This window comes from Manis javanica, chromosome 3, assembly GCF_040802235.1.
Source record: "Manis javanica isolate MJ-LG chromosome 3, MJ_LKY, whole genome shotgun sequence".
NCBI classification, from domain to species: domain Eukaryota; kingdom Metazoa; phylum Chordata; class Mammalia; order Pholidota; family Manidae; genus Manis; species Manis javanica.
Window position 1 is genome coordinate 166594871 of NC_133158.1, and position 26548 is coordinate 166621418.

The 26548-nt window shown below is 42.7% G+C and overlaps 1 protein-coding gene across 22 annotated transcripts in view; it reads right to left on the reverse strand.

Moving 5' to 3' along the window:
• The window catches only part of ZBTB38 (zinc finger and BTB domain containing 38), a 128205-nt gene that overhangs the window by 16631 nt on the left and 85026 nt on the right, over positions 1–26548 (reverse strand). For 2 of the 22 annotated variants that reach the window (XR_005062527.2, XR_005062530.2), the window contains one exon: positions 16022–17692. The exons of 16 other annotated variants lie outside the window; for them this stretch is intronic. The gene's annotated coding sequence lies outside the window, so the exon portion shown is untranslated. 4 more of the 22 variants (XR_005062528.2, XR_012129506.1, XR_005062526.2 and 1 more) reach the window with 3 other exon arrangements.

Here is a 26548-nt window from a genome sequence, read left to right on the forward strand (position 1 = left end):
AATAACCTTACCTGAATATGTTATTTTGAAAAGGTAAACATTTGCCTCTAGACTTGTAGTTGCGTGCATATAGGTTGTGAGGACGAATATTGTCAGATTCATGAATGATGCAATATGTCTAGTTAAATAGTTAAGGTTGCTTGTTTGGGAAGAGGAAAGGGGGAAAAGGTTCTTGGTTGAAACACAACAGTATTTCAGGGTAGCCCAGTACCTTGGGTTCATCTCAGGATCAAGCTTGCCTGGACATCTGCTTAAGAAACCTGGCAAACAGGCTTAGAAAGTTTATCTCTGAAGCCTTTGAGTGCCTGCCTCAACCAAATTCAATCGACACTCAGAGTCCCTAATGGGGAAGCATTTTTAATCAGAATGCCGTGGGGACTGAGTTACCACAATGACCAGGACAGGGGTCTCGTCCCCCAGAACTTCTCATTTTAGAGGGGGGCTTATCATCAAGAGTGACCTTGTGAACCTCGAGGGCCAACTGGCTTAACACCCTGTTCCTCTCCGTGGAGGGCTGGCTCTCAGCGAGGGCAGAGGAAGGACTGCTGTGCACTCTGGCTTCCGAAAAAGAATGAACCTCCAGTGAGTCAAAAGGGCTGCTCACTCTAAAATGGAGGGCACCAACTGCTGCTTTGTGTTGGACTAAACCCACCTCCCCGGGGCCCCCTCACTCTTGACCCCCAGCTCCCCCTGCCCCCCAGCGTTTTGGGGACCACTGCAAGACAATGATTCATAGTTTACATGGGCTCTTTCTGGACGAACCAGAAACTGGGCTGAGAGAAGTGAATGAGACAACACACAGGAAAGCACAAAGTGCACTGCTTGGCACATAAGAGAGGGTGGCTGCTCAGCTTGCAAACTGTCTGTGTCCTGCTCGGTTGGCAGCTATGGAGAGAACTGCTTATGCAGTCCACTCTTCACTCAACACACAGGATGAGGTTTTGAAAACACAGTAATATCAGGTCAAGTCCCATGTAGGCCGTCAGTGGCTTTTCCCTGGTGTTAGCATAAAATCCAGACCCTTCACTGTGGCTGGCAAGGCCCTGTGCTGTCCCCAGGTCCTTGTCTACTCTCTCCAGACTCGCTTGCTCCCTTCTGCTCTGCGCCCTGTGCACCCCACACAGGCCTCTCGCTGCTTACTCTGCCTGCCAAGTCTCTTCTAGCCTCAGCGCCTTTAATCGCACCGGGTCCAGCACTGTTCACGCCTGGCTCACTCTCATGCTTTAGGCCCAGCTCAAATGTCACCTTGGAGGGACCACCCATCTATTTGCTCCTGCCTTTACTTGCCTGGTTTATTTCCTTAATATTACTTACCTCAACCTGCAATTATCACATGTAACTACTTGTTCACTGTCTACACTCCTCCAGAATGTAAGCTCCAGACGGGAAAGGATTGTCTCTGTTCTGTTCACTGCTGCATCTCCAGGCCACAGCACATGGGAGGCACTCTGGAGAGAGTTGCTGAGTGAGTGAGTGAAGTGGCTACGCACATCAAACATGAACGGGGTCTGCGCTGCTTAGAGTAGTGGCCTGCCCCCTACTCTGCACTCCTGGTTGATGGTATACTCTGCTCTGCCTTTTTCTTTTCCACAAAACTCAGAACATTCCAATATACACAATTTGCTCCTTTATTATTTATTGTCCATCTGTTAGAATTTAAGCTCCACAAAGGCAGCAGTCTTTGATTTTATTTTCTTCACTGATGCAGCTTAAGCACTTACAACAGTGCCTGATACATTCCCTTAATAAATACTCATTTACTAAATGAACAATCCAAATTATAAATAGATATATGTTTGTAAATCAACATGACATATGGTTTTCAATGAACTAGAGCAAATAACCCTAAAATCTGTAGAGCCACAAAAGACCCTAAAGAGCCAGGCAATTTTAAGAAAGATCAAAGCTGGGGGTATCATGCCCCCTGACTTCAAGCTATACACAAAGCTACAGTAATCAAAATAGTATGGTACTGGCACAAGAACAGACCCATAGATCAATGGAATAGAATACAGAGCTCCGAAACCTATGCATACCTGGCCAATTAATATATGACAAAGGAGCCACGAATATACAATGGGAAAAAGACAGACTTTTCAATAACTGGTGTTGGGAAAACTGGTAGCCTCATCCAAGAGAATGAAATTGGATTGCTGTCTAACTCTATACACAAAAGGAAACTCAAAATGGATTAAAGACCTAAATATAAAACATGAAAGTATAAAACTCTTAGAAGAAAACATAAGCAAAAATCTCTTGAATATAAATAAGCATGAGCAATTTTTTCTAGACACATCCCCTTGGGTAAGGGAAACAAAATAAAAAATGAATAAGTGGGATTACATCAAACTAAAAAAACTGTACTGCAAAGGACACCACCAACAGAACAAAAAGGCAGCCTACAATATGGGAGAATATATTTATAAATGATTTACCCATTAAGAGGTTAACATCCAAAATACATAAAGAACCCATGTACCTCAACACCAAAAACCCCCACAAATAACCTGATTAAAAAACACATGGAGGACCTGACATTTTTCCAAAGAAGAAATACAGATAGCCAACAGGCACATGAAAAGATGCTCTACACTACTAATTGTCAGGGAAATGCAAATCAAAACCACAATGAGATATCATCTTGCATCAGTCAGAATGGCCACGATCCAAAAGACAAGAAATAACAAGTATTAGAGAGGATGTGGAGAAAAAGGAACCCTTCTACCCTGTTGGTGGGAATGTACAATGGTGCAGCCACCGTGGAGAGCATTATGGAGGTCCCTCAAAAAACTAAAAATAGAAATACCATTTGACCCAGTAATTCCACTCGTAGGAATTTACCTGAACAAAATCTCTGATTTGAAAAGATATATGCACCCCTATATTTACTGCTGCATTATTTATAATAGCTAAGATATGGAAGCAACCAAAGTATCCATCAATAGATGAATGGATAAAGAAAATGTAGTACATATATACAACAGAATATTATTCAGCCATAAAAAGGGAGAAATCCTGCCATTTTTGACAACATGGATGGACCTAGAAATAAGCCAGGTGGAGAAGGACAAATACTGTATGATTTCAGTTAAATGTGGAATCCAAAAACAAAACAAAAGGAATAAAACATCAATAAATGCATAGACACTGAGAAGTGACTGGTGGTTACCATGGGGAAGGGGTTCGGGATGGGTGGGTGAAACAGGTGAAGGGGATAGAGGCACAGATCTTAACCATAATATAAATTAGTCATGGGATGAAAGTACAGCATAGAGAATATAGTCAACAGTTCTGTAACATCTTTCTATGTTGACAGACAGTAATGATACTAGTTGGGGTGAGGGCTTAATAAAGTAGATAATTGTCGAATCACTATGTTGTACACTTGAAACCAATATAATATTGTACATAAAAAAACATTACATATGGTTAGCAGATGAATATTGCCCATTACAACTTTCATCTGTTTGAATTTCCCCAATTTTGAATGAAACTGCTTTAATCTGGTACACTTCAGACTGTGAGGCACTTTACATATTAATTCATTTAATGCCCTTCACAATTCTGCAAGTTGGGCATGTAAAATGGAGATGCTATTATATAGTCATGGGGTTAAATTATTAATTTAACACAGCATTATCAAAGTCTGTATTCAACATATGGAAGCTGGTATTATCATGCACACAGTATAGATGTGGAAATTGAGTCCAGATAAGTGTTTTGCTTTAATTTCTAATGGTGCACAGTGCTCAGTCCCCTACACTCTGCTGCTTCATATGTACAGGCACACATGGCAGGAGGCAGGTCTGAGCAGGTGACCTGCCCTATCCAGTACTGAATGGCCCTGCAGAAGCCTGCAGCAGAACCCAGATTGGGGTTCAAGACCTAGGGCTGTCAGGGGCAGCCAGCCTGGATATCATGCAAAGTCGTCACTGCCAAGGGTGCCTCTCACAAAGCAGAACGTGCCAGAGAGGTCCCCCAAAAAGGCAACTGAGAATCAGAGTGAAGGCAAGCAGATCCCTGGCTGTGGGCAGCAGTTTCCGGGGCAATCTAAGCATTGCTAACTGATATGCTTGGGCCTGGGGCTCTTCACGGCTGCCTGAGTGTACAGTAGTAGAACTGCCAGCATTTTTGGGGTGCCACCTGAACACATTGTCAGTTGTAGTGTCTGCCCCACAACCCAGAATTTGCTAAACATCAAAAACCAAGGCCTGTCCAGGACACCCACATGTTGCCAACTTAAAATATTTATTTATTATTAAAATAAAGTTGATTTTTAAAAGTTTATTGCCAATTCAGTCCAAGCTCTCAGGAGACAAAGGCCAAAGATTTTCACAGCCAGGATTTGCTAATCTGAAGTGAATGCATCAGACAGATAAATTTTCATTTGCTTCCTCAACCCCCACAAGTATTTAGATGTATCCTCTCATTACAGACCTGAGGGTGATGCGGGCTCAGGGAACATGAGGCTTTTGCTAGCGACCTGTCAGTCAGGGTACAGCATAAGACTAGTGGGTATAAAGTTTCAGGAGACCACTCGGGGAAGAAAATCTCCAGGGTGGGGCCAACTTTGGGTGCAAGCCTTCTCTGTGACAGAGGGAAGGGTCTCCCTGCCAATGTGGCAGGGAGCTGACACATGGTCAGCAAGGCTCATTAAAACTCTAAATCCAAATGCCAGTATCTTTACCAAAGCTTATGAGGTCCTATGTGATCTAACCTACTGCCTGCTGCTCTAATCCACACCAGCCCTTGTTCTGTCCCTTGAACTAGGATCATCCCACCACAGGGCCTTTGCACATGCTGCTTCTACAGCCTGGAGCGGCCTTCTAGCCCAGGCAGCAGCCAACCCTGATCTTCACCCAATGATCCCCTCCCCCTCAATCAGGTTCACCTCTTATGTACTCTCAGCATACCTTTCTTTCACAATACTTATTATGATTGTAATTATTATTTTACAAATGTGTGCCTTTACTACAAGCGTGAAAATTTTGTGAGGCTAAGACAATTTACGCTACAGTTTCTCTAGCTCCCAGAACTACACTGGGAACATAACAAGTGTTAATAAACCTTTATTAAATAAGCCAAAAAACAAGAAACACCCAAACACTAAGCCTTCTGGAGCCCACCATACCAGCCCTGTTACCAAGCTTTCTGGATCCAGCATTAGGTCAGAGATACTGCCCTGCTATTTGTTACCTATGTTAAAAGGGATAAATACATCTGTTGACTGTGAAAAAGCCAAGAAAGCTGTCTGACAGGGTAAAAGGAAAAAAACAAAACAAACCCAAAATACACAAAATCAAATCAACACTGCTGGCCTAACACTGAGCTGGAAACGACAAGACAGGTTGGCCACTGCCCACAAAGTTGTCACTGTTCGAACAAGTTAGAACATTGGAACACAGCTTTGAAACACTGAGAAATTACTGCTTTGGCTCAAAGGAAGGAAAAGAGTGATACTTCAAGATCTACTGATGTTTTTTCCCGCTAAAGACAACAGGCCCAAAATGGAGACGCTTATTTATGCTAAGCTTTGTGTCACCAAACTGAAACTTAACTTGTTTACAATTTTGTCTCTCCCAAAAATGCAATCTTAAACCAATTAGTCAGGAATCAGCTGATCAGCATTAGGTAGGTAATTCTACCTAATATAAGCCCCTAACATTTCCTATAAAGGAAGTAACCTTGCAATAACCAACCTGCCTTTTTGTCTAACTTCTGTGTTCTGCTCTCCGCTGCCTATAGAGTCTCTTGCCTTGGATAGCTTTCCAGAGCTTTTTTCTGTCTGCTCAATTGGATACTGCCCGATTTATTGAACACTGAATAAAGTCAGTAAAATCTTTAACATTTACTTGGATGAATTCTGTTAACAGTTTAAACTCCAGTGATTTGGCCTGTGTCTCCTGAGTGCTTGGACTGAATTGGCGTGCAATTAAAAATTTTTTTTATTAAGGTATTATTGATATACACGCTTATGAAGATTTCACATGAAAAAACAATGTGGTTACTACATTTACCTACATTATCAAGTCCCCACCCATACCCCAATGCGGTCACTGTTCATCAGTGTAGTAAGATGCCACAGATTCACTATTTGCCTTCTCTGTGCTACATTGTTTTCCCCGTGACCCACAATATGTGGACTAAACATAATACCCCTTCTCCCTCCCTCCCTCCCCACCTGCCCTCCCACACCTCCCCTTTGGTAACCCCTAGTCACTTCTTAGAGTCTGTGAGTCTGCTGCGATTTTGTTCCTTCAGTTTTGCTTCGTTGTTTTACTCCACAAATGAGGGAAATCATTTGGCACTTTTCTTTCTCCACCTGGCTTATTTCACTGAGGATAATATCCTCCAGCTCCATCCATGTTGTTGCAAATGGTAGGATTTGTTTCTTTCTTATGGCTGAATAGTATTCCATTGTGTATATGTACCACATCTTCTTTATCCATACCTCTACTGATGGACACTTAGGTTGCTTCCATATCTTGGCTATTGTAAATAGTGCTGCAATAAACATTGGGATGCATATGTCTTTTTGAGTCTGAGAAGTTGTATTCTTTGGGTAAATTCCAAGGAGTGAGATTCCCGGGTCAAATAGTATTTCCATTTTTGTTTTTTTGAGGAACCTCCACAATGGTTGAACTAGCTTTCATTCCCACCAGCAGTGTAGGAGAGTTCCCCTTTCTTCGCATCCTTGCCAGCATTTGTTGTTCTTAGTCATTTCGATGCTGGCCATCCTTACTGGTGTGAGGTGATATCTCATTGTGGTTTTAATTTGCATTTCCCTGATGATAAGTGATGTGGAGCATCTTTTTATGTGTTTGTTGGCCACCTGAATTTCTTCTTTGGAGAATTGTCTCTTCATATCCTCTGCCCATTTTTTAATCAGATTATTTGTTTTTTGGGTGTTGAGGCATGTGAGTTCTTTATGTATTTTGGATGTTATCCCCTTATCAGATATGTCATTTACAAATATATTCTCCAATACTGTAGGATGTCTTTTTGTTCTGTTGATGGTATCCTTTGCCGTACAGAAACTTTTTAGTTTGATGTAGTCCCATGAGTTCATTTTTGCTTTTGTTTCCCTTGCTCGAAGAGATGGATTCAGGAAGAAGTTGCTCATGCTTATATTCAGGAAATTTTTGCCTATGTTGTCTTCTAAGAGTTTTATGGTTTCATGACTTACATTCAGGTCTTTGATCCATTTCAAGTTTACTTTTGTGTATGGGGTTAAACAATAATCCAGTTTCATTCTCTTACATGTTCCTGTCCAGTTTTGCCAACACCAGTTGTTGAAGAGGCTGTCATTTCACCATTGTATATCCATGGCTTCTTTATCATATATTAATTGAGCATACATGCTTGGGTTTATATCAGGGCTCTCTAGTCTGTTCCATTGGTCTATGGTTCTGTTCTTGTGCCAGTACCAAATTGTCTTGATTACTGTGTCTTTGTAGTAGAGCTTGAAGTTGGGGAGCATAATCCCCCCAGCTTTATTCTTCCTTCTCAGGATTGCTTTGGGTATTCGAAGTCTTTTGTGGTTCCATATGAATTTTAGAATGATTTTCTCTAGTTCATTGAAGAATGCTGTTGGTATTTTGATAGGAATTGCACTGAATCTGCAGATTGCTTTAGGCAGGATGGCCATTTTGACAATATTAGTTCTTCCTAACCATGAGCACAGGATGTGTTTTCATTTATTGGTATCTTTGATTTCTCTCATGAGTGTCTTGTAGTTTTCAGAGTATAGGTCTTTTACTTCCTTGGTTAGGTTTATTCCAAGGTATTTTATTATTTTTGTTGCAAATGTGAATGGCATTGTTTTCCTGATTTCTTTTTCTGCTAGTTCATCGTTAGTGTATAGGAGAGCAACAGATTTCTGTGTATTAATTTTGTATCCTGCAACTTTGCTGAATTCAGATATTAGATTTAGTAGTTTAGGAGTGGATTCTTTAGGGTTTTTTTTATGTACAATATCATGTCATCTGCAAACAGGGGCAGTTTAACTTCTTCCTTACCATTCTGGATGCCTTTTATTTCTTTGTGTTTCTGATTGCTGTGGCTAGGACCTTCACTACTATGTTGAATAGAAGTGGGGAGAGTGGGCATCCTTGTCTTGTTCCCGATCCTAAAGGAAAAGCTTTCAGCTTCTTGCTGTTAAGTATAATGTTGGCTGTGGGTTTGTCATATTGGCCTTTATTATGTTGAGGTACTTGCCCTCTATACCTGTTTTGTTGAGAGTTTTTATCATGATGGACATTGAAGTTTGTCAAATGCTTTTTCAGCATCTATGAAGATGATCATGTGGTTTTTGTCCTTCTTTTTGTTGATGTGGTGGATGATGTTGATGGATTTTCGAATATTGTACCATCCTTGCATCCCTGAAATAAATCCTACTTGACCATGATCTTTTTGATGTATTTTTGAATTCAGTTTGCTAATATTTTGTTGAGTATTTTTGCATCTATGTTCATCAGGGATATTGGTCTGTAATTTTCTTTTTTTGTGGTGTCTTTGTCTGGTTTTGGTATTAGAGTGATGCTTGCCTCGAATGAGTTTGGGAGTATTCCCTCTTCTTCTACTCTTTGGAAAACTTTGAGGATTGGTATTATGTCTTCATTAAATGTCTTCATTAAATGTTTGATAAAATTCTGCGGTAAAGCCATCTGATCCAGGGGTTTTGTTCTTAGGTAGTTTTTTGATTACCAATTCAATTTCATTGCTGGTAATTGGTCTGTTCAGATTTTCTGTTTCTTTTTGGGTCAGCCTTGGAAGGTTGTATTTTTCTAGAAAGTTGTCCATTTCTTCTAGGTTATCCAGTTTGTTAGCATATAATTTTTCACAGTATTCTCTAATATTCTTTGTATTTCTGTGGTATCCTTAGTTATTTTTCCTTTCTCATTTCTGATTCTGTTTATGTGTGTAGACTCTCTTTTTTTCTTGATAAGTCTGGGTAGGGGTTTATCTATTTTGTTTATTTTCCTGAAGAACCAGCTCTTGCTTTCATCAATTCTTTTTATTGTTTTATTCTTCTTGGTTTATTTATTTCTGCTCTAATCTTAGTTATGTCCCTCCTTCTACTGACTTTGGGCCTCATTTGTTCTTCTTGTTCTAGTTTCATTAATTGTGAGTTGAGACTGTTCATATGGGATTGTTCTTCTTTCCTGAGGTAGGCCTGTATTGCAACATACTTTTCTCTTAGCACAGTGTTCTCTTTGCTGCGTCCCACAGATTTTGCAGTGTTGAATTATTGTTGTCATTTGTCTCCATATACTGCTTGATCTCTGGTTTTATTTGGTCATTGATCCATTGGTTGGAGCATGTTTTGAAGCCTCCATGTGTTTGTGGGATTTTTCATTTTCTTTGTGTAATTTATTTCTAGTTTCATACCTTTGCGATCTGAGGAACTGGTTGGTACAATTTCAATCTTTTTGAATTTACTGAGGCTTTTTCTGTGGCCAGGTATATGATCTATTCTTGAAAATGTTACATGTGCACTTGGGAAGAATGTGTATTCTGCTGCTTTTGGGTGTAGAGTTCTGTAGATGTCTGTTAGATCCACCTGTTCGAATGTGTTGTTCAGTGCCTCTGTGTCCTTACTTATTTTCTGTCTGGTCAATCTGTCCTTTGGAGTGAGTGGTGTGTTGAAGTCTCCTAGAATGAATGCATTGCATTCTATTTCCCCTTTTAATTCTGTTAGTATTTGTTTCACATATGTAGGTGCTCCTGTGTTGGGCGTGTAGATATTTATAATGGTTATATCTTGTTGGATTGACCCCTTAATCATAATGTAATGTCCTTCTTTGTCTCTTGTGACTTTCTTTGTTTTGAAGTCTATTTTGTCTGACACAAGTACTGCAACTCCTGCTTTTCTCTCCCTATTGTATGAAAATCTTTTTCCATCCCTTCACTTTCAGTCTGTGTGTGTCTTTGGGTTTAACGTGAGTCTCTTGTAGGCAGCATATAGATGGGTCTTATATTTTTATCCATTCAGTCACTCTGTCTTTTGATTGGTGCATTCAGTCCATTTACATTTAGGGTGATTATCAACAGGTATGTACTTATTGCCATTGCAGGCTTTAGACTCATGGTTACCAAAGGTTCAAGGTTAACTTCCTTACTATCTAAGAGTCTAAGTTAACTCACTTAATATGCTATTACAAGCACAAACTAAAAGTTCTTTTTTTCCCCTTCTTTTTCAACCTCCTCCATTCTTTATATGTTAGGTATCATATTCTGTACTCTTTATCTATCCCTTGATTGAATTTGGGGATAGCTGACTTAATTTTGCATTTGTTTAGTAATTAACTGTTCTACTTTCTTTACTGTGATTTTATTACCTCTGGTGACAGCTATTAAACCTTAGGAATACTTCCATCTATAGCAGTCCCTCCAAAACTGACTGTAGAGATGGTTTGTGGGAGGTAAATTCTCTCAGCTTTTGCTTATCTGGAAATTGTTTAATTCCTCCTTCAAATTTAAATGATAATCTTGCCATATAAAGTAATCTTGATTTCAGGCCCTTCTGCTTCATTGCATTAAATACATCATAGCATTCTCTTCTGGCCTGTAAGGTTTCTGGTGAGAAGTCTGATGATAGCCTGAGGGGTTTCCTTTGTATGTGATCTTATTTCTCCCTCTCTGGCTGCTTTTAATAGTCTGTCCTTATCCTTGATCTTTGCTATTTTAATTACTATATGTCTTGGCATTGTCTTTTTTGAGAGATCTGTGCATCTCTATGGCCCGAGAGACTATCTCCTTCCCCAGACTGAGGAAGTTTTCAACAAGTACCTTCTCAAAGACACTTTCTATCACTTTTTCTCTCTCTTCTTCTTCTGGTACCCTTATAATGTGAATATTGTTCCACTTGGATTGGTCACACAGTTCTCTCAATATTATTTCATTCTTAGAGATCCTTTTTTCTCCCTTTGCCTCAGCTTCTTTGTATTCCTCTTCTCTAGTTTCTATTTCATTTATCATCTCCTCCACTGAATCTAATCTGCTTTTAATACCCTCCATTGTGTTCTTCAACGATTGGATCTCCAACCAGAATTTATTCTTGAGTTCTTGAATATTTTTCTGTACCTCCATGAGCATGTTAATGATTTTTATTTTGAAATCCCTTTCAGGAAGATTCATGAGGTTGATTTCATTTGAATATTTCTCAGGTGTTGTATTCTTAATTTTACTTTGAACCAGGTTCCTTCGGCATTTCATATTTGTATATGGTGCCCTCTAGTGCTCAGAAGCTCTATTCTCTGGGGCTGCTCAGCCCCTGAAGCTATGTCAGGGGTCTTAGGGGAGCCGTATGGTGCCTGGGGGGAGGAAAGAGCTGTTTCCTGCTTCCTGGCTGCTATGCCTGTCTCCACTGCCTGAACCAGTGGGCTGGTCACACAGGTATAAGCCTGTATGCTTTGTGTTTGTAGTTGCTGTAGATGGGGCTTCCCTCTGGCTGACCTAACACCAGGGTAGGGTTTGCAGTTTGTGAGCCAGGTGGGCTGGCCAGGAGAAAGGCACAGTAGGCTGTGTATCATGGAGGAAGTCCTTTGAGCTGTGTAGCCATCCAGGGAGTTGGAGCACCTGAAGATCAAGAAAATTCCCAACCTGCTGAGCAGAGTGCACCTGGACAATTTTGTCTACATGTCCTTTCTCCTGAGCAGTAAGCTCTGTGCAATGTTTGCCTCTTTAGCAGCCCTCCTGCTGTTAGGAAGTCTCTCAGACTGCCTGCCTTTCTTTTGTCCCAGAGCAGCCAGATATGGATCCCTGCTTTCCACAAGCAGCTGGAATCTCAGTCTCTCCAGGGATACTGCCTGTCTTAGCTTTCCAACCCCCTAATCACAAGAGTACTATGAAAGCACCATGAAATGTAGGCTTGTGCTCCCAGAGCAGATCTCCCGAGTTAGGTATTCAGCAGTCCCAGGCCTCCACTCCCTCCCCACTCTGTTTCTCTTCCTCCTGCCAGTGAGCTGGGGTCGGGGAAGGGCTTGGGTCCTGCTGGGCCATGGCTTTGGTACGTTACCCTGTTCTGTGAGGTTTATTCTTTTCTCCAGGTATATGCAGTTTGGCACAGCCCTCTTTCCTGTTGGTCTTTCAGGATTAGTCATCTTAATTATGTTTTCGTATTATATGCGGTTTTAGGAGGAAGCCTCTGTCTCACCTCTCATGCCGCCATCTTTAATCCAATCTCTGGCGTGCATTTTTTTAAAGTAACTTTTTTTTAAACACTAAAAATTTAAAGTAGTCACTGTGGGCATGCAGTATAAGGCCTTGATGTTTGGTGTTTGTAAGGGACTCTGTTTCTGCATGCTGTCCTTCCTTAAAGCACTCCCACAGGTCTCCATTCCCTGAAACCACATTTCAGTTCCTTCCAATGGCTTCTCCCTCGCTCAGCCTCCTCTCATGAGCAGCTCATCGGGAGAACGATCTGGACTGAGCCAATCCCAGCTGGGCCCATGGCCTGCTTGTGGGTCACAGGTCTGTGGATGCCTGTGCTGCCCAGAGCACTGCTAAATGACCACAACAGCAAAAGCACATTCACCAGGCCTCGTCCCCCACCAGGCAAGCAATGGCAAGACAGCAAGGGCACCCATAACGCGAGCTTATGGTGGTGGTTCTCGGCGGAGCTGCACATCAGCCTCGCCTGTGGAACATCAGAATACAAGCTGGGTGATACCACTCAATCTGAATCAGAGTTTGGGGAACAAGGTCTGGGCAGGCTTGCTTCTTGCACCCTGCTGTTATGTTGTGCACATGGGTTGGCCCATTAATTCCACCATACTGTGTCTCCTGCTTGTGCCAGCGACCCCCCTGGGCAGCCTTCCTGAGGACTGCTTTAGGGTGACATTGACATCCCATCACAAATGCATCAATGTTCCCAAAGTGATTTACTCATTTGGCAGGAGGACGTTCACCTATATATGCCAGCCACGGGTGGTACCCCTAACACCTAACAAACACATCCACGTGCCCAGTATCATTTCACACATCCCATATACACCATCCTGTGAAGCCTCGCAGCAACCTTATTTTATAAATGAGAAAACTGAAACTCAAAAGACTGAGTAACTGACCAAAATCATTTTTGCTACTGAGTGGCAGAGCTCTCCATTTCAGGTTCAGGAGCACAAACAAACAAAGAACTCAGCTTTTCCATACCTTTCTTGGTATCAAAGGCTCATATCCCATGACCCCAGCCTATGTACCAATATGTGAGTCTCTAGCAAACTGTAGGCTGCACTTGGGCTGGGCTGCCACACGCAAGGGCCAGCTGGTGCTCTGTGGCATGCTGTGGGGGAAGGGGAGGCTGAGAGCCAGCCCAGGCTCCGCTCACCAGCTATGTACCTTGCTAAGGGTTGCATCCCCCTACCAGAAGGGGTGGCCATTTCCTTAATATGCCATACAGACCAACAGGAGACCCTGGGGTGAACACCTAAGGGAAATTCAGGATTTTAAATAACATTCTTCTTTTGTTTTCTTAAAAAGACATAATCTTCAAAGTGATATACGTACATATATATATAATCACTTTGATTTTGATCCACTTCCATTTCAAGGTAATATTTATCAAATGCCTACCACTCACAGTTGAGTATAACTCAGGGGCTACAAGAAGAAGTGGGCATAAAAGGGCATAGTGGGGATTAAATCTACTGGACTTGGAGAACTGAGAGGTGCCAAAGCAGCATATTAGTCCATTTGTGAAACAGGGCTCTCTCTAAGGGTAAGTCAGCATAAGGTAGAAGATGTCCAGTCTGGTACAGTGACTAAGAGCCTCAACTTTGGTGTCAGGTGGACCTTGCTCTTCATGTGCTGGCTGTGACTCTTGGCAAGTTCCTTAAACTCTTTACACCTCAGCTTCTGAATCTACCAGGGCTAAAATAAGGAGTAAATGGTAATGCCTCTAAAATCCTTCATGTAGAGTCTGGTGCAAAATCAAGCTTAATATACATTAGCTATTACTAGTATTACTATTACTGGTTAATTATTATTAGTCACAAATTTCAGTGGGATGAGGTATTACCAAGCCTTGGCCCCACACTCAAAATATGGGGGATGTGAAATTCCTCAATATCAGGGACGAATATTCTATTTTACTGTATGACCAGAACTCCCCTATCACCCCTCACAGTGATTAATACCCCAGAGAGGTTCATGAACTAATCATTCCTCCTTAATGCAGAGCAGTTACATCTGAGCCTTAGCTCCTATGTGGGCGTTTAAGCTACAAATATCATCTCAGTTAATATTTTTCCTAAGCATGTGGGAAAAGGCATTAAGAATTTAAATAAAAATTCATGTTGGCTTTATTAGCAATTTTGGTAGAAAGCCTGATAGGAAGGAGACAAAAATAATGTGTTTAAGTCAAATACTTACATCATCAATACATTTCCTTGCCCTCTTATTCAGAGGATCACTCAAATTTTTCTATATAAAACAAAGCTGGGGTACCTTCCCTTTACTGAGTTATGTGCCTGTTTCAGACTGTGACATTCCTTTACCTTCATAAAAAAGCTTCCACTGTGCTCTGCTTCGCGTCACCTCTCCTTGCCATTCAGACTCCCAGCAGACCACACATGCTCCTTTCCCTCACACCAGGGGGCTTTTGGAAGACAAAATGTTGGAACCTCCTCTCTTACTTAAACTAGGAACCTAGTAACATGTCAGTTTGGTTGTGATTTGTTTTACAGGCTATTTTGATGTTTTGGTTTTTGATTTTAGATTGTTTTTAGTTTTGTCTCAGTTGAATGGATTCATCAGGTTGTGGTTTGCTCAGCAAAGAAAATATTTAAAATTTGGGTTCAGTTTGGGGTTAGCACATTTATGTGCTTATTTTGGATTTTAGTTCAAGCTTCCATGAAGTCACTGATTAAAATTTTTGACAGCTGTTGGAGGTCGTCAACAGTCTCAAGTTTTCCTCTCCCTGTTCCCCTAGGCGGTCCTCCCCCTGTATTGTTAGTTATCTTTATCCTCAGAGGGTAGAGCAGGGCCTCTGCTTATACATTTCTGGGTTCAAATTCCAGTTCTGCTACTGTTTTACTAGCTGTGAACTGGACAAGTTAATTAACATTTGTAGACCTGTTTTTTCTTAAGTCTATAATATGGATGTAATAGCACAACTTATCAAAGGCTTAGATGAGAGAATACAAATAAAGTATTGCTCTTTTTCACCCTAATTTTCCATGAAAATTCCAGAAAACAAAATAATACCTACAACTCTTTTCTTTAGCCTATCTCTTTATGATAACAGAAACCAATTTAATGCTTGTTGGTTGAAAGCAGGGATCATTTTCTAAGTGGGATCTCCCTGAAGCTGAAGTGAAGAGATGAGTGGCGAAGAGTCTTAGGTTTCAAGGGCTTCCTGTGAGCCTGAGCCAGACCAGTTTTGACAGGCTGGACAGTCAGGAACCAGGCTGATCCCAAAAGAAAGGAAGTTAGCTAAAATGTATTCATTGAAGGTTAAGTGCAAAAATAAATATTTAGGAAAATAAGGGACTGTGGGTAATAGAGTAAGAGTTCCTATATTAAGGTATTTGGAGAATATGTTTAAACAGATATGCAAATGTAATTGAAAGAACAAACATACTTTTAACGAATAGATATATGCATCACAATTATGCATTTTTATTATGATACATATAGCCAATAACTGTGTATTAAAAGATACAAAATTAGTGACTCCATTGTTTTGGGGAACCCCACATGTTCATTAAAGCTATCACCTGCAGCTCTACTGTGAAGAATAAGCAGAGAAGAGGTGGGGTTCTGAATATCCAGAGAGAGCTTGATTGGCTTCTATGGGGCCACAGGTTGCTCTTTCCAGTCTGGGTAAAGGCAATGAGCAAGACTGACCTCAGACCATCACCACAGCCCAGGTTAGATTATAACCCAGTTTCTTCACACACGGAAACAGCAGAACCACCACGCTGGCCAGCCTCACCAGTGCTTGGAGAGGATTGGAGAAGGCAAGTGCTCTGCTCTCTTCATGACTTCATCCTCACTTCAGTGGGAAGGGGCCCTTTAAGCACGATAAGGCAAGTTATACTCTCACTGGCAATCACTGCCAGCAAGGAGGCCAGGAGGCAGGGCAAAAGGGTGTTCTGGACCAGGAGAGGTGGGAACGGAGGCAGGACACAGGAGGAGAGAGGTCATGGAGAAGGGGCTTTGGGCTCCCTCCCAAGGAGCCTCTGTACTGATGCCCTCCCTAGGGAAGAGAAGCCTGGGAACTGTACCGCAACTCCCAGGAAGGTCTGGCTGACTGTGTCACTGAGCCTGCCCCACTGCTCTTCTTGGTGACACGGGCTTAATGATAGGGTTAGAGTCATAAAGGTAAATTCCCCAAGGCAGTTCCTAGCTCCAAGATGAAGCAGTGACTCTTAAAAACATGACCCCTTAGAGCCTCTCCCTGGCAGCTCCCTCAGGGTTGCATTCTGAGGTTCCCTTACATTTGACGACCACAGCCCGCTCCTGGTCCACAGTGCCATGTCCACAAGATGGTGCTAGGTTCACACAAAGAACTGCTCTAGTGTTCCAAGTAGTTGGAATTCAGTCCCCCAAATCTCTCTCAAAGTGGGTGGATGAGGAAGCATTGCTTCAAAATAAACAGACATCAGGTGTCTTAGATAACAAAACGCAAAGAGAGTGCACTTCTCAGTGGAGCAGGCACTCTAACTCATTCTTAATTTGCCATAAATGGATTCTAGAGATTCTTCAGATCAGGGGTGGGGACCGCTCCACCCAGCGCGGGAATTTCCTCCACAGAGGAGCAGTTCTCACAGGAGGCGAGCAATCAAGGGGCCCAGCGATCAAGGGGCCCTCACCATGGCCTCTGCCACACAACAGCTCTTTGAAGGTTTACTTTGCCTAGTCCTTTCCTGAGCTCAACATCTCAAATTCCTTCAGCTATTCCCCTGCAAGGAGAACTTTATAGACAGAAGGAACTTCAGATTTAGTCCAAGCCTCTCAGTATAGAAATGAGAAAACTGAGGTGTGGAGAAGTCAAAAGACTTGCCTAAGATCTCAAGGTGTGTCCAAAACGAGTTTCCAGACTTCCGGTTCTACAGGCCTTACTAAACCATAATTCTCAGACAGCAGATGCTAGGGCCTGCTTACCAACAGCCTGGCCTTAGGAAGTATTTGAACTCCTAAGCCTCAGTCTCCTTATCTATAAAATGGAGTGAATAATGCACACCTGCTGGGTATATTATTGGAAGGACTAAATGACAGCATATGAGCACTCAGCAAGTACCCAGCAAATAGTAAATGCTTGATAATAGGTTTTATTTGTAATATACGAACATTTGTGTGTGCACAGCATAGAGTTCTTTGTTCTTCTTCCTTGGCCAAACTTCCAAAGCTGAATTTTTTAACTGAAACTCAGAACTTCACCCATTTATTGTGGTTAAATTTAGTCGTGTTCATTTGGCCCATCATCTCCAGTCTGTTGGAATATTTCAGAATGCCAATTCTACCTTAAAATATATCAACGGATTCCTTAGACATGTTACCCTGAGTCTTCCTCCAGAAACTTTCAAGTAAGTTTAGGATAGTGATGCCTGTGACAAAAAGGCATGACGGTCATCTCTGTGTTCACCTCCAGAGACTGGCAGAATGTGATCATTCTTCTTTCCCACTCCAATCATATTTCAAGTTTGGGACCATCATACTGATGACAACTTGCAAAAGATTTTTCGATCTATTAGAATAAAAAAGATAAAGCCTTGGCTTCTTCTTTAAAGAGGAAGGAGGTTCAGTCCACATGGTCAGGAAGCAATCTGTAAGGAGCAGCTCTGGCTGGGTTAATACATTATGTGAGGGATACTGAGCCCTTCGGGTAAGTGGACTCTAGCCCTGAAATACAGAAAACTTCAGAGCTGCTGGGAATGAAAAATGCTGGTGATAACCTTAGAGTAGAAGAAGAAGCTGTCAAACTCCCTGGAGCTGACCTGTGGTCCCTGGGTTGGTCCTTGGTTACCAGTAACCCAATGCAAAACCCTGACCAGTTATATTCTCTCAGCTCTGTTGTTTCAATGAGTACAGTAAGACTGATTTCCTAATCATTCGTCTCCATTCCCATATCCATATCCTCTCTAACTAGCTCATGCAGGTTCTGCTGGGGCTCACATCCCAGCTTCCTCGTACCCTGCCCTCCCAGGGAATTCAGACAGCCTGCAATTCTTTCAGTGCCCGTATCTGCTGACCCAGCAGAACACAACTTTCTCTATCCTGACTCCTCCTGAACGCCATCTTTCTGGGCCCAAACACAGAACAAAAAGAACACCTAATACCTGGCTAGCCCTCCACCGTTGACAAATCACTTTCACGCATGCAATCTCATTTTCTTTCTCACAATTCCCTTTGGGCTATAAAGTATTTCCATTTCAAAGATGAAGACATTGAAGCTCAGAAAAATTAAGCCCAAATCCAAACACCTTATAATTGAGCTTATAATTGGCAGTTAGGTTTTCCACCCAGATCTTGTGACTTTGGGTCACAAACTCCTTCCAGCATACTTAAAAGGAAGACTGACAATATTTATGTGATCTCAAACGTTAGAAAGTATATATCACTATCTCATTTCTTGATTGATATGTTTAATGGTTGTGTTTATTTTAATGCCAAATCCAGGGTCAATCATGTATTTGCCATTCAAAAAATAACGCATCACTAGCTATTTTTAACCAATTAAACCAGTTTTTCCCAGCCAGCCTAACACACTGCCAACAAGGTGATCATCTATGCATTCTACTTTGTATTCCCTGCCAACCTGCATTATCTAATCACACAGCATTCTGTAAAATGGGAATGATACCTGAGATGATCATTGTGACAATAAAATGAGGCAACAGCAAGCGACCTTAGCAAGTGTTCAATTAATGGTATTACATACAACTACAGCTACTACAAATGCTATCACTACAACTTCATTACATTCATTAAAACCAAGCAGAGTTTTGTTTTCTCAACGAGTGTCTGATGAGGTGTAAGGCAGCATGGATCCAATAATTCAGAGAAGCAGAAAAACAATTTCATCCCCTTGGCCTTGTTTAATTCTTTCCTTCTTCCCTCATTCAGCAACCTCCCAGAGTGCACAGTCCGATGGAGGGGATGGACACGCAAATGGCTCCTCCGTGATGATGTAAGCGCCCTGAGTGTGCCCAGGGCCTGGGAGGAGGCGGCCTTTAACTGATTTGGGGGAAGGAGAACCAGGGAAAGAGAGGTGGAACCAAATCCTGAAAGATAGGGAACATTTCTTTGGAATCCAAGAGGGGAAAAAAAGCATTCTATTCTCGGCAGAGGTCTAAGCAAAGGCAGGAGGCATGACAGAATGACCCTTCTGGGGGATGGCAAAGAGGTGAGGATGATGCAGCACAGGGCGTGGGCACAGCCTGGTGGGAGGTGGACAGGGAGGGAGGGGCAGGGACCCGGCTGTGAAGAGTTCTGAATGTCACAGTGACTTTGGCCTTTATCCTCCAGCTCAGTAGTTCTCAGCCCTTCACTGCATATTGGAATCACCCATAGGAATGTGGAAAACATACAACAATCATGCTTCAACCCGAGATTCTGTTTTATTTGGCCTTGGGCGGGTGCTGGGTATCGGGATTTTTAAAAAGCTCTCCAGGTGATTCTAACGCACAGCCTGGACAATGGTGAGTCATTTAAAATATTTTAAGCAGGAATCATATGACAAATGTGCACGCAAGCCATTCTGGGAGCAGTGTACACAGGAATCATCTGACAAATCTGCAGATTGACCATTCTGGGAACAGTTTGGTGAGGAGGAGTTCTGGAGGGGTCTGGAAGGAAGGCAAGGAAAAAGTGGGGATGAAAGGAGAAAGATTTGAAAGCTATTCAGATGGAAAAATCAACTCCTTGGAAATTAAAGAGAGAAAGGGGAAGAACAAAGGTTACACACCAGTTCGACTTCCTAGATGTGTCATTAACAGGCAGGGAGCCAGAGCTGGTGTGGGAGGGCAATGAAGTCTGTGCTCCCTCTGAGGAGCCTGTGGAAAATGCAGGTGGCGCCCTCAAACAGTAGGCACCCAAAACCTTTGCTGCTGATAGAAGGTGGGGATGGAGATTCAGAGGTGCAGTGCGCTGACACATAGGAAGGAGGTGGCTGCAAACACAAGCGTGGATATTGCCCAAGGAGAGTAAAGTGAATGCAAAGAAAACAGGGCCGAGAAGGAGCTTGAGGGATACCAACACTGAGAGGGTAACGGATGCAGCACAACCACCCGAGATTCTTACTACATTTTAGTTTCTTGGTGGCACCGAATCAAAATAGCCAGGGGAAAGGCCCCAGAAACATGATTTTTAACAAGTTCCCAGGCACTCCTGAATGGAGGCTAGACTGGACACTGCACCAATTTAAAGATACTTGGTGACTTTAAACAACAGAAATTATTCTCTCACAGTTCTGGTGGCCAGAAGTTCAAAATCAAGGTGCTGGCAGGGCTGTGGTCTCGCCGAAGGCTTTAGGGGACAGCCCTTCCTTGCCTCCTCCACCTTCTAGTGGTTCTGGAGGTTCCTTGGCTTGCGGCTACATAACTCCGGTCTCTACTGTAAGTCTTCACAAAGCCTTTTCTTCAGGTGTCTCTCCTTTGTTTGCCTCTTATGAGGACACTTGTTCTGGATTTAGGGCCCACCCGGCAATCAAGGATGAATTCATTTCAAGATCCTTAACTAAACAACATCTGAAAGACCGTTTTTCCAAATAAGGTCACATTCACAGCTTCAGGATGTGGACATACCTTTTGAGGACTACCACTCAACCCACTACAGACACCATGACAACTGCTCATCTGGACGAAGGAGAGAGGGGACTGGGATCCAGAATTCCAAGCTGCGTTCCCGGACAGGGGCAGGAAGGAGCAAGAGAGAGAAAGCCATTTCAGGGATGACTAAGATCAACAGCTGCATTTCTAAGCCCTGTGCTGCCCAAGGGACACCAGGCCACTAAGTATCCAGGGCACAAGGCCATCTGAAAGTATGAAACAGAATGGAAAAAATCATAAATTAACAAAGTGCTAGGTCATGTTACCACCACAATATAGTTGAGAGCTTTGAAGGGCTGGAAGGCTTTTAGTTAAATCACTTTCCAAACTAAATTAATACAATAGGAAGCTAGGATTTCATTTCTAAGACACTATGGCCATTTTTTCCTCCCTACCCTAGTAGCTTCAGTCCAGGCAACAAGCCACCACGGCGGCATAGGATTGGTTATTTCTATCTTCCAAAATGTTTCCTTAGGAGCCGGCAACACTCTTGATCACCAGTATTAAGAAGGCTCAGTTACATGTCCCTCCTCACGACCCACTAGGGTCTGAAAACCTTCACTGAGTGTTCATCACCTTCCATTTTTACACTGATACATGTTCCACCATTCAAGTCCCACATTATAATTATGTGTGTCGGTTCCCCAACACACAAAGGTTTTCTGTCCTCTAACGCGGGAATTTCCTTTCTTGGCAACATGGTTTGTGTGGCCAAAAGGTCAGCTGGGGTTGGGGAGGGTGGAGAGGAACCGGGTGCTATGCCAAGGTTAAGGTCACAGCCAGGGGACAACAGCCTTGAGAATCGGATTCTAATGGTCAGAACCACCCCATCACATATCCCAATGGTATAACATAAAAGGCACTCCCCACAGTACCCGCCCATGAAGACTCCCAGCTAGCAAGTCTGCAGGGCCCAATATCAAAGCAAGTCTGTCTCTGTACTTTGCTATGGGAACTAGAGCAGTGCCCCCCCCACCCCCAAACACTAACATGCGTAACTCAGCTGGGGATCTTGGTAAGTGCATTTTCAGACATGGTGGTCATGTATGTGCAGGCCCATCTCTTCATTTATGTTATCATGGTCATGGAGACGACTGAGGTACACAACTGACTTTAAGGTTTAAGGAAACCTAATTTTCTTACCTGCTGGTGAAATGCCAACAGTTATAATGGTGATGATGATGATGTCAATGATAAACAAAAGCTGGTATTTACTGAGCACTTTCTACATGTTAGGCCCTGTGCTAAGGGCTTTAGAGATACTACACTCAGCACCAACAGACCTGATGAAAACAGGAGTGGTTAAAAGATGTTTAGGTAAAATGGAAGGCATTATAAATTCCAGGATGTGCAAAAGGTTAATCAAGTGTCAACTGAGAAGGGACAATTCTCACATTGTCCCAGCATAGGGCTAAAAGGAAGTTGCTAAATGCTTGATATTTCAGAAAGCATCCTCAGGCTGAGCAAGTCAATACAATAGTCCAGATATATCAAGATATGCCTGTCCTTTGCTGTCATCTCATGGCCTGAAGCCATCCGGGTTAACCTCTGCAGGCTTGGTTCCATTGAGCTGCCTTGGGAATGACATGCCTGGATAGGGAGGAGCTCCCGTTGTTGGGTTCTTCCTATGCCATCCTGAGATGTGCACACTGAGCCCTGGGCAGCTTAATCAAGGCTACTATGTCTGACGCTCCTCCGAATGTCTCTGGATACCCCTGGACACACATGCTGTGTTCTGCTGTTGACCCTACTGAAAAATCCCTTTGCCTGAATGAGAGGGATGCAATTTACATCCAAAGTCACTCATTTTTGCTGTGACATGGAGAAAGTTTGATGGCCATGACTTTTTCTTGGGCTGGGTTGTGGAGAGCTTCAAGCCCAGTACTCTGCAGGAAAAGACTGGGCAGGCTGCCACTAAGGAAATCCAGAGGGGTGGATTGAGTCAGATGGTGTAGCTCTACAGCTGGCGTGCAAGCAGTCCAGAGGCTGCATTCACTCTGGAGACCTGTTCCAGTGGCCTCGTGGTATTTTAAAAGAAATGTTCATGCCCTCTAGTTTGCCATAATCTTAAGCACTCTATCTTTTTATACCCAGCCACATTGAACAGTCATATTATCTTCCTGCCTCTTGATGTTATCTCAATTTTAGATACTAAAAGAGACCTAAGTATAAATCACTTATAAGTTTTCTTCTGCCTATAACATTTCAACCTCTTACAGTGATTCATTGTCTCCTAAAATTTATATGGTGAGATATCAGTATTCAAGCTTTCAAAATTACCAAAGTATTCCATTGTAATGAAGGATGGAGTGAGAAACCTTAACATGGAATATATTTGGCTCACATAATTGTTCTTTAGGATTCCTCCAGTTTATTCATTCTCCTGTGGAAAATGTCCTAATACATGAATCCCAGGGGGTGGAATGGCAGATACCAAACTGTTCACTTTGCTTCAAAAGCCACTTTAATTACAGTATCATCTCAAGCTCTGAGGAGAAGGTGATATTCAACTCCAATCAGCACGGATGCACACTCACAGATACATCCAGCTTTCCCTTTTTAAAAAGGGCTCCACATTCATCATTAGCAGGTAATGAGAGGGAGCAATAATGCTGAAAATGCATAGGCCTTTATTGGTAGCATCTAATCACTCAGAGTATTCTGAATTGGTATCATGTCTCATCACTGTGTCACACAAACAATTACAAAAACTAGAACACAGAAATGAAGCCCAGAGTACCTGCCAGTCATGGTTTCACACAATGGCATCAACACAACAAAGCATATCCTCCAAGATGACAAGTGTCCCCAGGGAATCTTTGAGAACTACTCAGTTGTATATTGGCATTGTGTGTCAGGAATGGTGGTCAACCCAAGGAAGCAAATTCTTTTCTACCGATGTGTGTGTATGCGTGTGGGGGGTGTGGGGGGGTGAGGCGGGAAATGCAGAGCTGACCCCTCTGGCTGCAGAGCCATCTAAATGTCTCTTCTGCTGATGGGGATATTGTGGAGAAAAGGTGCTGGTGCTCCGGGCTCTGTCCTGTCCTGCCTCCTCCCCGCTGTTAACTGGTAGTCCCACCTTCACAGTGTTTTCACACCTGGCTCCTGACACACAATGCCAGTGTACAGAGCTCATTTGTATGGACCTGGGCTCTCACATACTTGAGTTCACGTGCTTACTTTCCTTGCACACACATTTCCTCCTTCCATGTTTTCCCATTTCTCTTCTACCTCCCATTTTTCCAGTTCAAAACCACTGCTGGCAATACTGTAATCTGTGGAGGGAGGCCAAGCATGGCAGCACAGGTCTGCCTCTGGGCCAGCACAGGATTGTGAAACAGTCACCTCTTCTGGCGCTTGGGATTCACAGGTGACTAGCAGAGCTGTCAAGCAAGCCCATCGGTGGGTCTGATGCACAAGAGCTTTCCTACTGCCAAAATGCTACAGAAACTCTGGCTGGTCACACAAATGGACGCACAGTGGTTTAGACAAAAGAAATCAACTGGCGGAAAACTGTCGGGGGAGGGGAGGGAAGACTATTACAGGAATGAAGTTCCAGTTAGCTTTTGCCAATTTCACCCCAAAAGAACTTTGATGAAAACTGAATGAAGGTGTCTGGCAGTAAGTAGTCAGATATCCAAAGAGTTCCTGCTCACCTGTTTTAGAGTGAAATTATCTGGAGGGAAACAGGCAGCAATTGCATCAATAAACAAGTTACCTACATTAAAAAAAGTAAAATTCCCAAAACAAACCCAAACCCACTGCAGATAAAAACCCCCAGAAGGTTTTCAGAAAAATTACGCTTTAAATACACTGATCTAAAAAAAAAATCTAAAGAACAGGCTGTTCTGTAGAACAGCTCGAGTTTCTGCTTGTGCTTTCATTTTAGAAAACAAATGCTCATAGACTCCACAGTGGGAGGAGTTTCACACAGGGATTCAAACTCACAGAAAATGGCCACCGGTTTGAGAGACCTGAGCACAACAAACAGGACACTCAAGGGACCTTCTGGGAATACAGGGCACTTACTTTTCACAAGAGTAACTGTCTGGAGACAGACAAACTTTTTTTCCCCGATCAGTAACATAATTCATGGCCTCCAAAGCATTTGTTTGCTGAACGCCACAATGACTAATCACCGGACTTTTTTTATCCTCCCTGAGCAAGGGAACCTCATGGGGTGGGGGGCGGGGGGAATAGGTCATTTTTAATGTAAGGTAGCTGCTAGGACTGAAGGTAAGACTTCCATTTAAACTTCATAAAAGAAAAAAAAAAAGACCTCAAAAAGTATTTCCTAAAATAGAAAGAAGTGCAAATCATCTTATCAGAAGCTCCTATCGTTAAATAGAAAATCTTAAAATAAACCATTCAAATGTGGCAAAAAGCTCTTGAACGATTTCCTGACTATGTCAAAAACAAAAACAGATATTAAGACTATTAAATATACAACAAAACAGGTAAGAAAATCGCTCCATCGTGTATATTCGTTTAGGAAAAAACGTGTCTCCCGGGTAATTTTTAGTCTCCTAGGCTTCTGTGCAGAAAGTCAACAGGCAGTGCGGAGTGGCTAGAGACTTCAGAGTTGCTAGACCTTGACAGGAAAAATTTTAAAGGTCAGGTGTTTTTTTTTTTTAAACTCTATTTAGCACAGCACTCAGGGTAGGCCAGTCCTCTAACGTCTGAGTAAAACCCCATTCGGGGCTTCATTTCAGTGCCACGTCACCACTTTTTCCATCTCTGCCAGTGCCTCCAGCTTCCTCAGAGTGGTCCTCCTGCTAAAGCAGGTGGACCTCACACTAGCCCAAGGGAAGGGCTGGGCACACACCAGAAGAAGGTAGGGCCCACGACAGGCACCTGGGAAGCAAGCGCGACTCTGGCTCCTGAGAGGCAGAAAAGTGCTTCCAGCAATGAGCACAAAGACAGACCAAGGGAGGCCTTGTTCTTTGAGCTGTGTCAGGGACTACAAGGCCAGAATACACAGGTATAAGCAGGGATAGACCCGATTGCTGAGAGGGTTTTAAAGAAAGGAAATCCTCACTTTGATCTAGAAGTGACTGAATGCTGGATTAGAGTGAATCGGAGATCTCCATGATGACGTGAAAATGCATATAAGTTTGGGGAGACTGACTTGGAACACGAGTCTCTCTTGCCTGGCAAAATAGTAAATTCGGTTTTGCTTTTACTGAATTGGCAGTCTTATTATCTAATTGCAATCAACTCTACAAATAATCAGAAGTTGTTCTAATGCATGAAGAGGAAAAATAACACAAACAAAACAGGGCCTAAACACAAGATCCAACTCATAAAGCAGGAAGTGGCAGCTCATGCCTATGTCACCTTGCACAAAGCCTGCCTTCATGGTTGCTGAAATAACCCCAGGATGTCCCTCTAGGACTTAAACAGCTGCCGAATTTATTAAAATGTACCCCAGCATGAACACATGCATGGAAGTGGCCAGCAAAATGGGCCAGCAGAACACAGGAGCAGAAGTAGCCAGTGTAAGCTGCATCATCCTTTTTATACTCCCTGAGAAAATATTTAATTCCTCTTAAAATTATTGTATAACTTAGTAATTTTCATTTCAGTAAGAGAGGGGAAATGCATTTAAAAAAAATAGGAAACAGCCTTCTGCCTCTCCCAGTTTAAAAATAAATCTTCTGGACTACCTTAGCTGACAAGAACCCAACTGCTTCAAAAGGCTGGAAGTGTTGCACTGTGGTGTCCCACACTTGCTCACCAGCAGCCCAGTAGGCACTGTGGTCCACTCTCCCAGA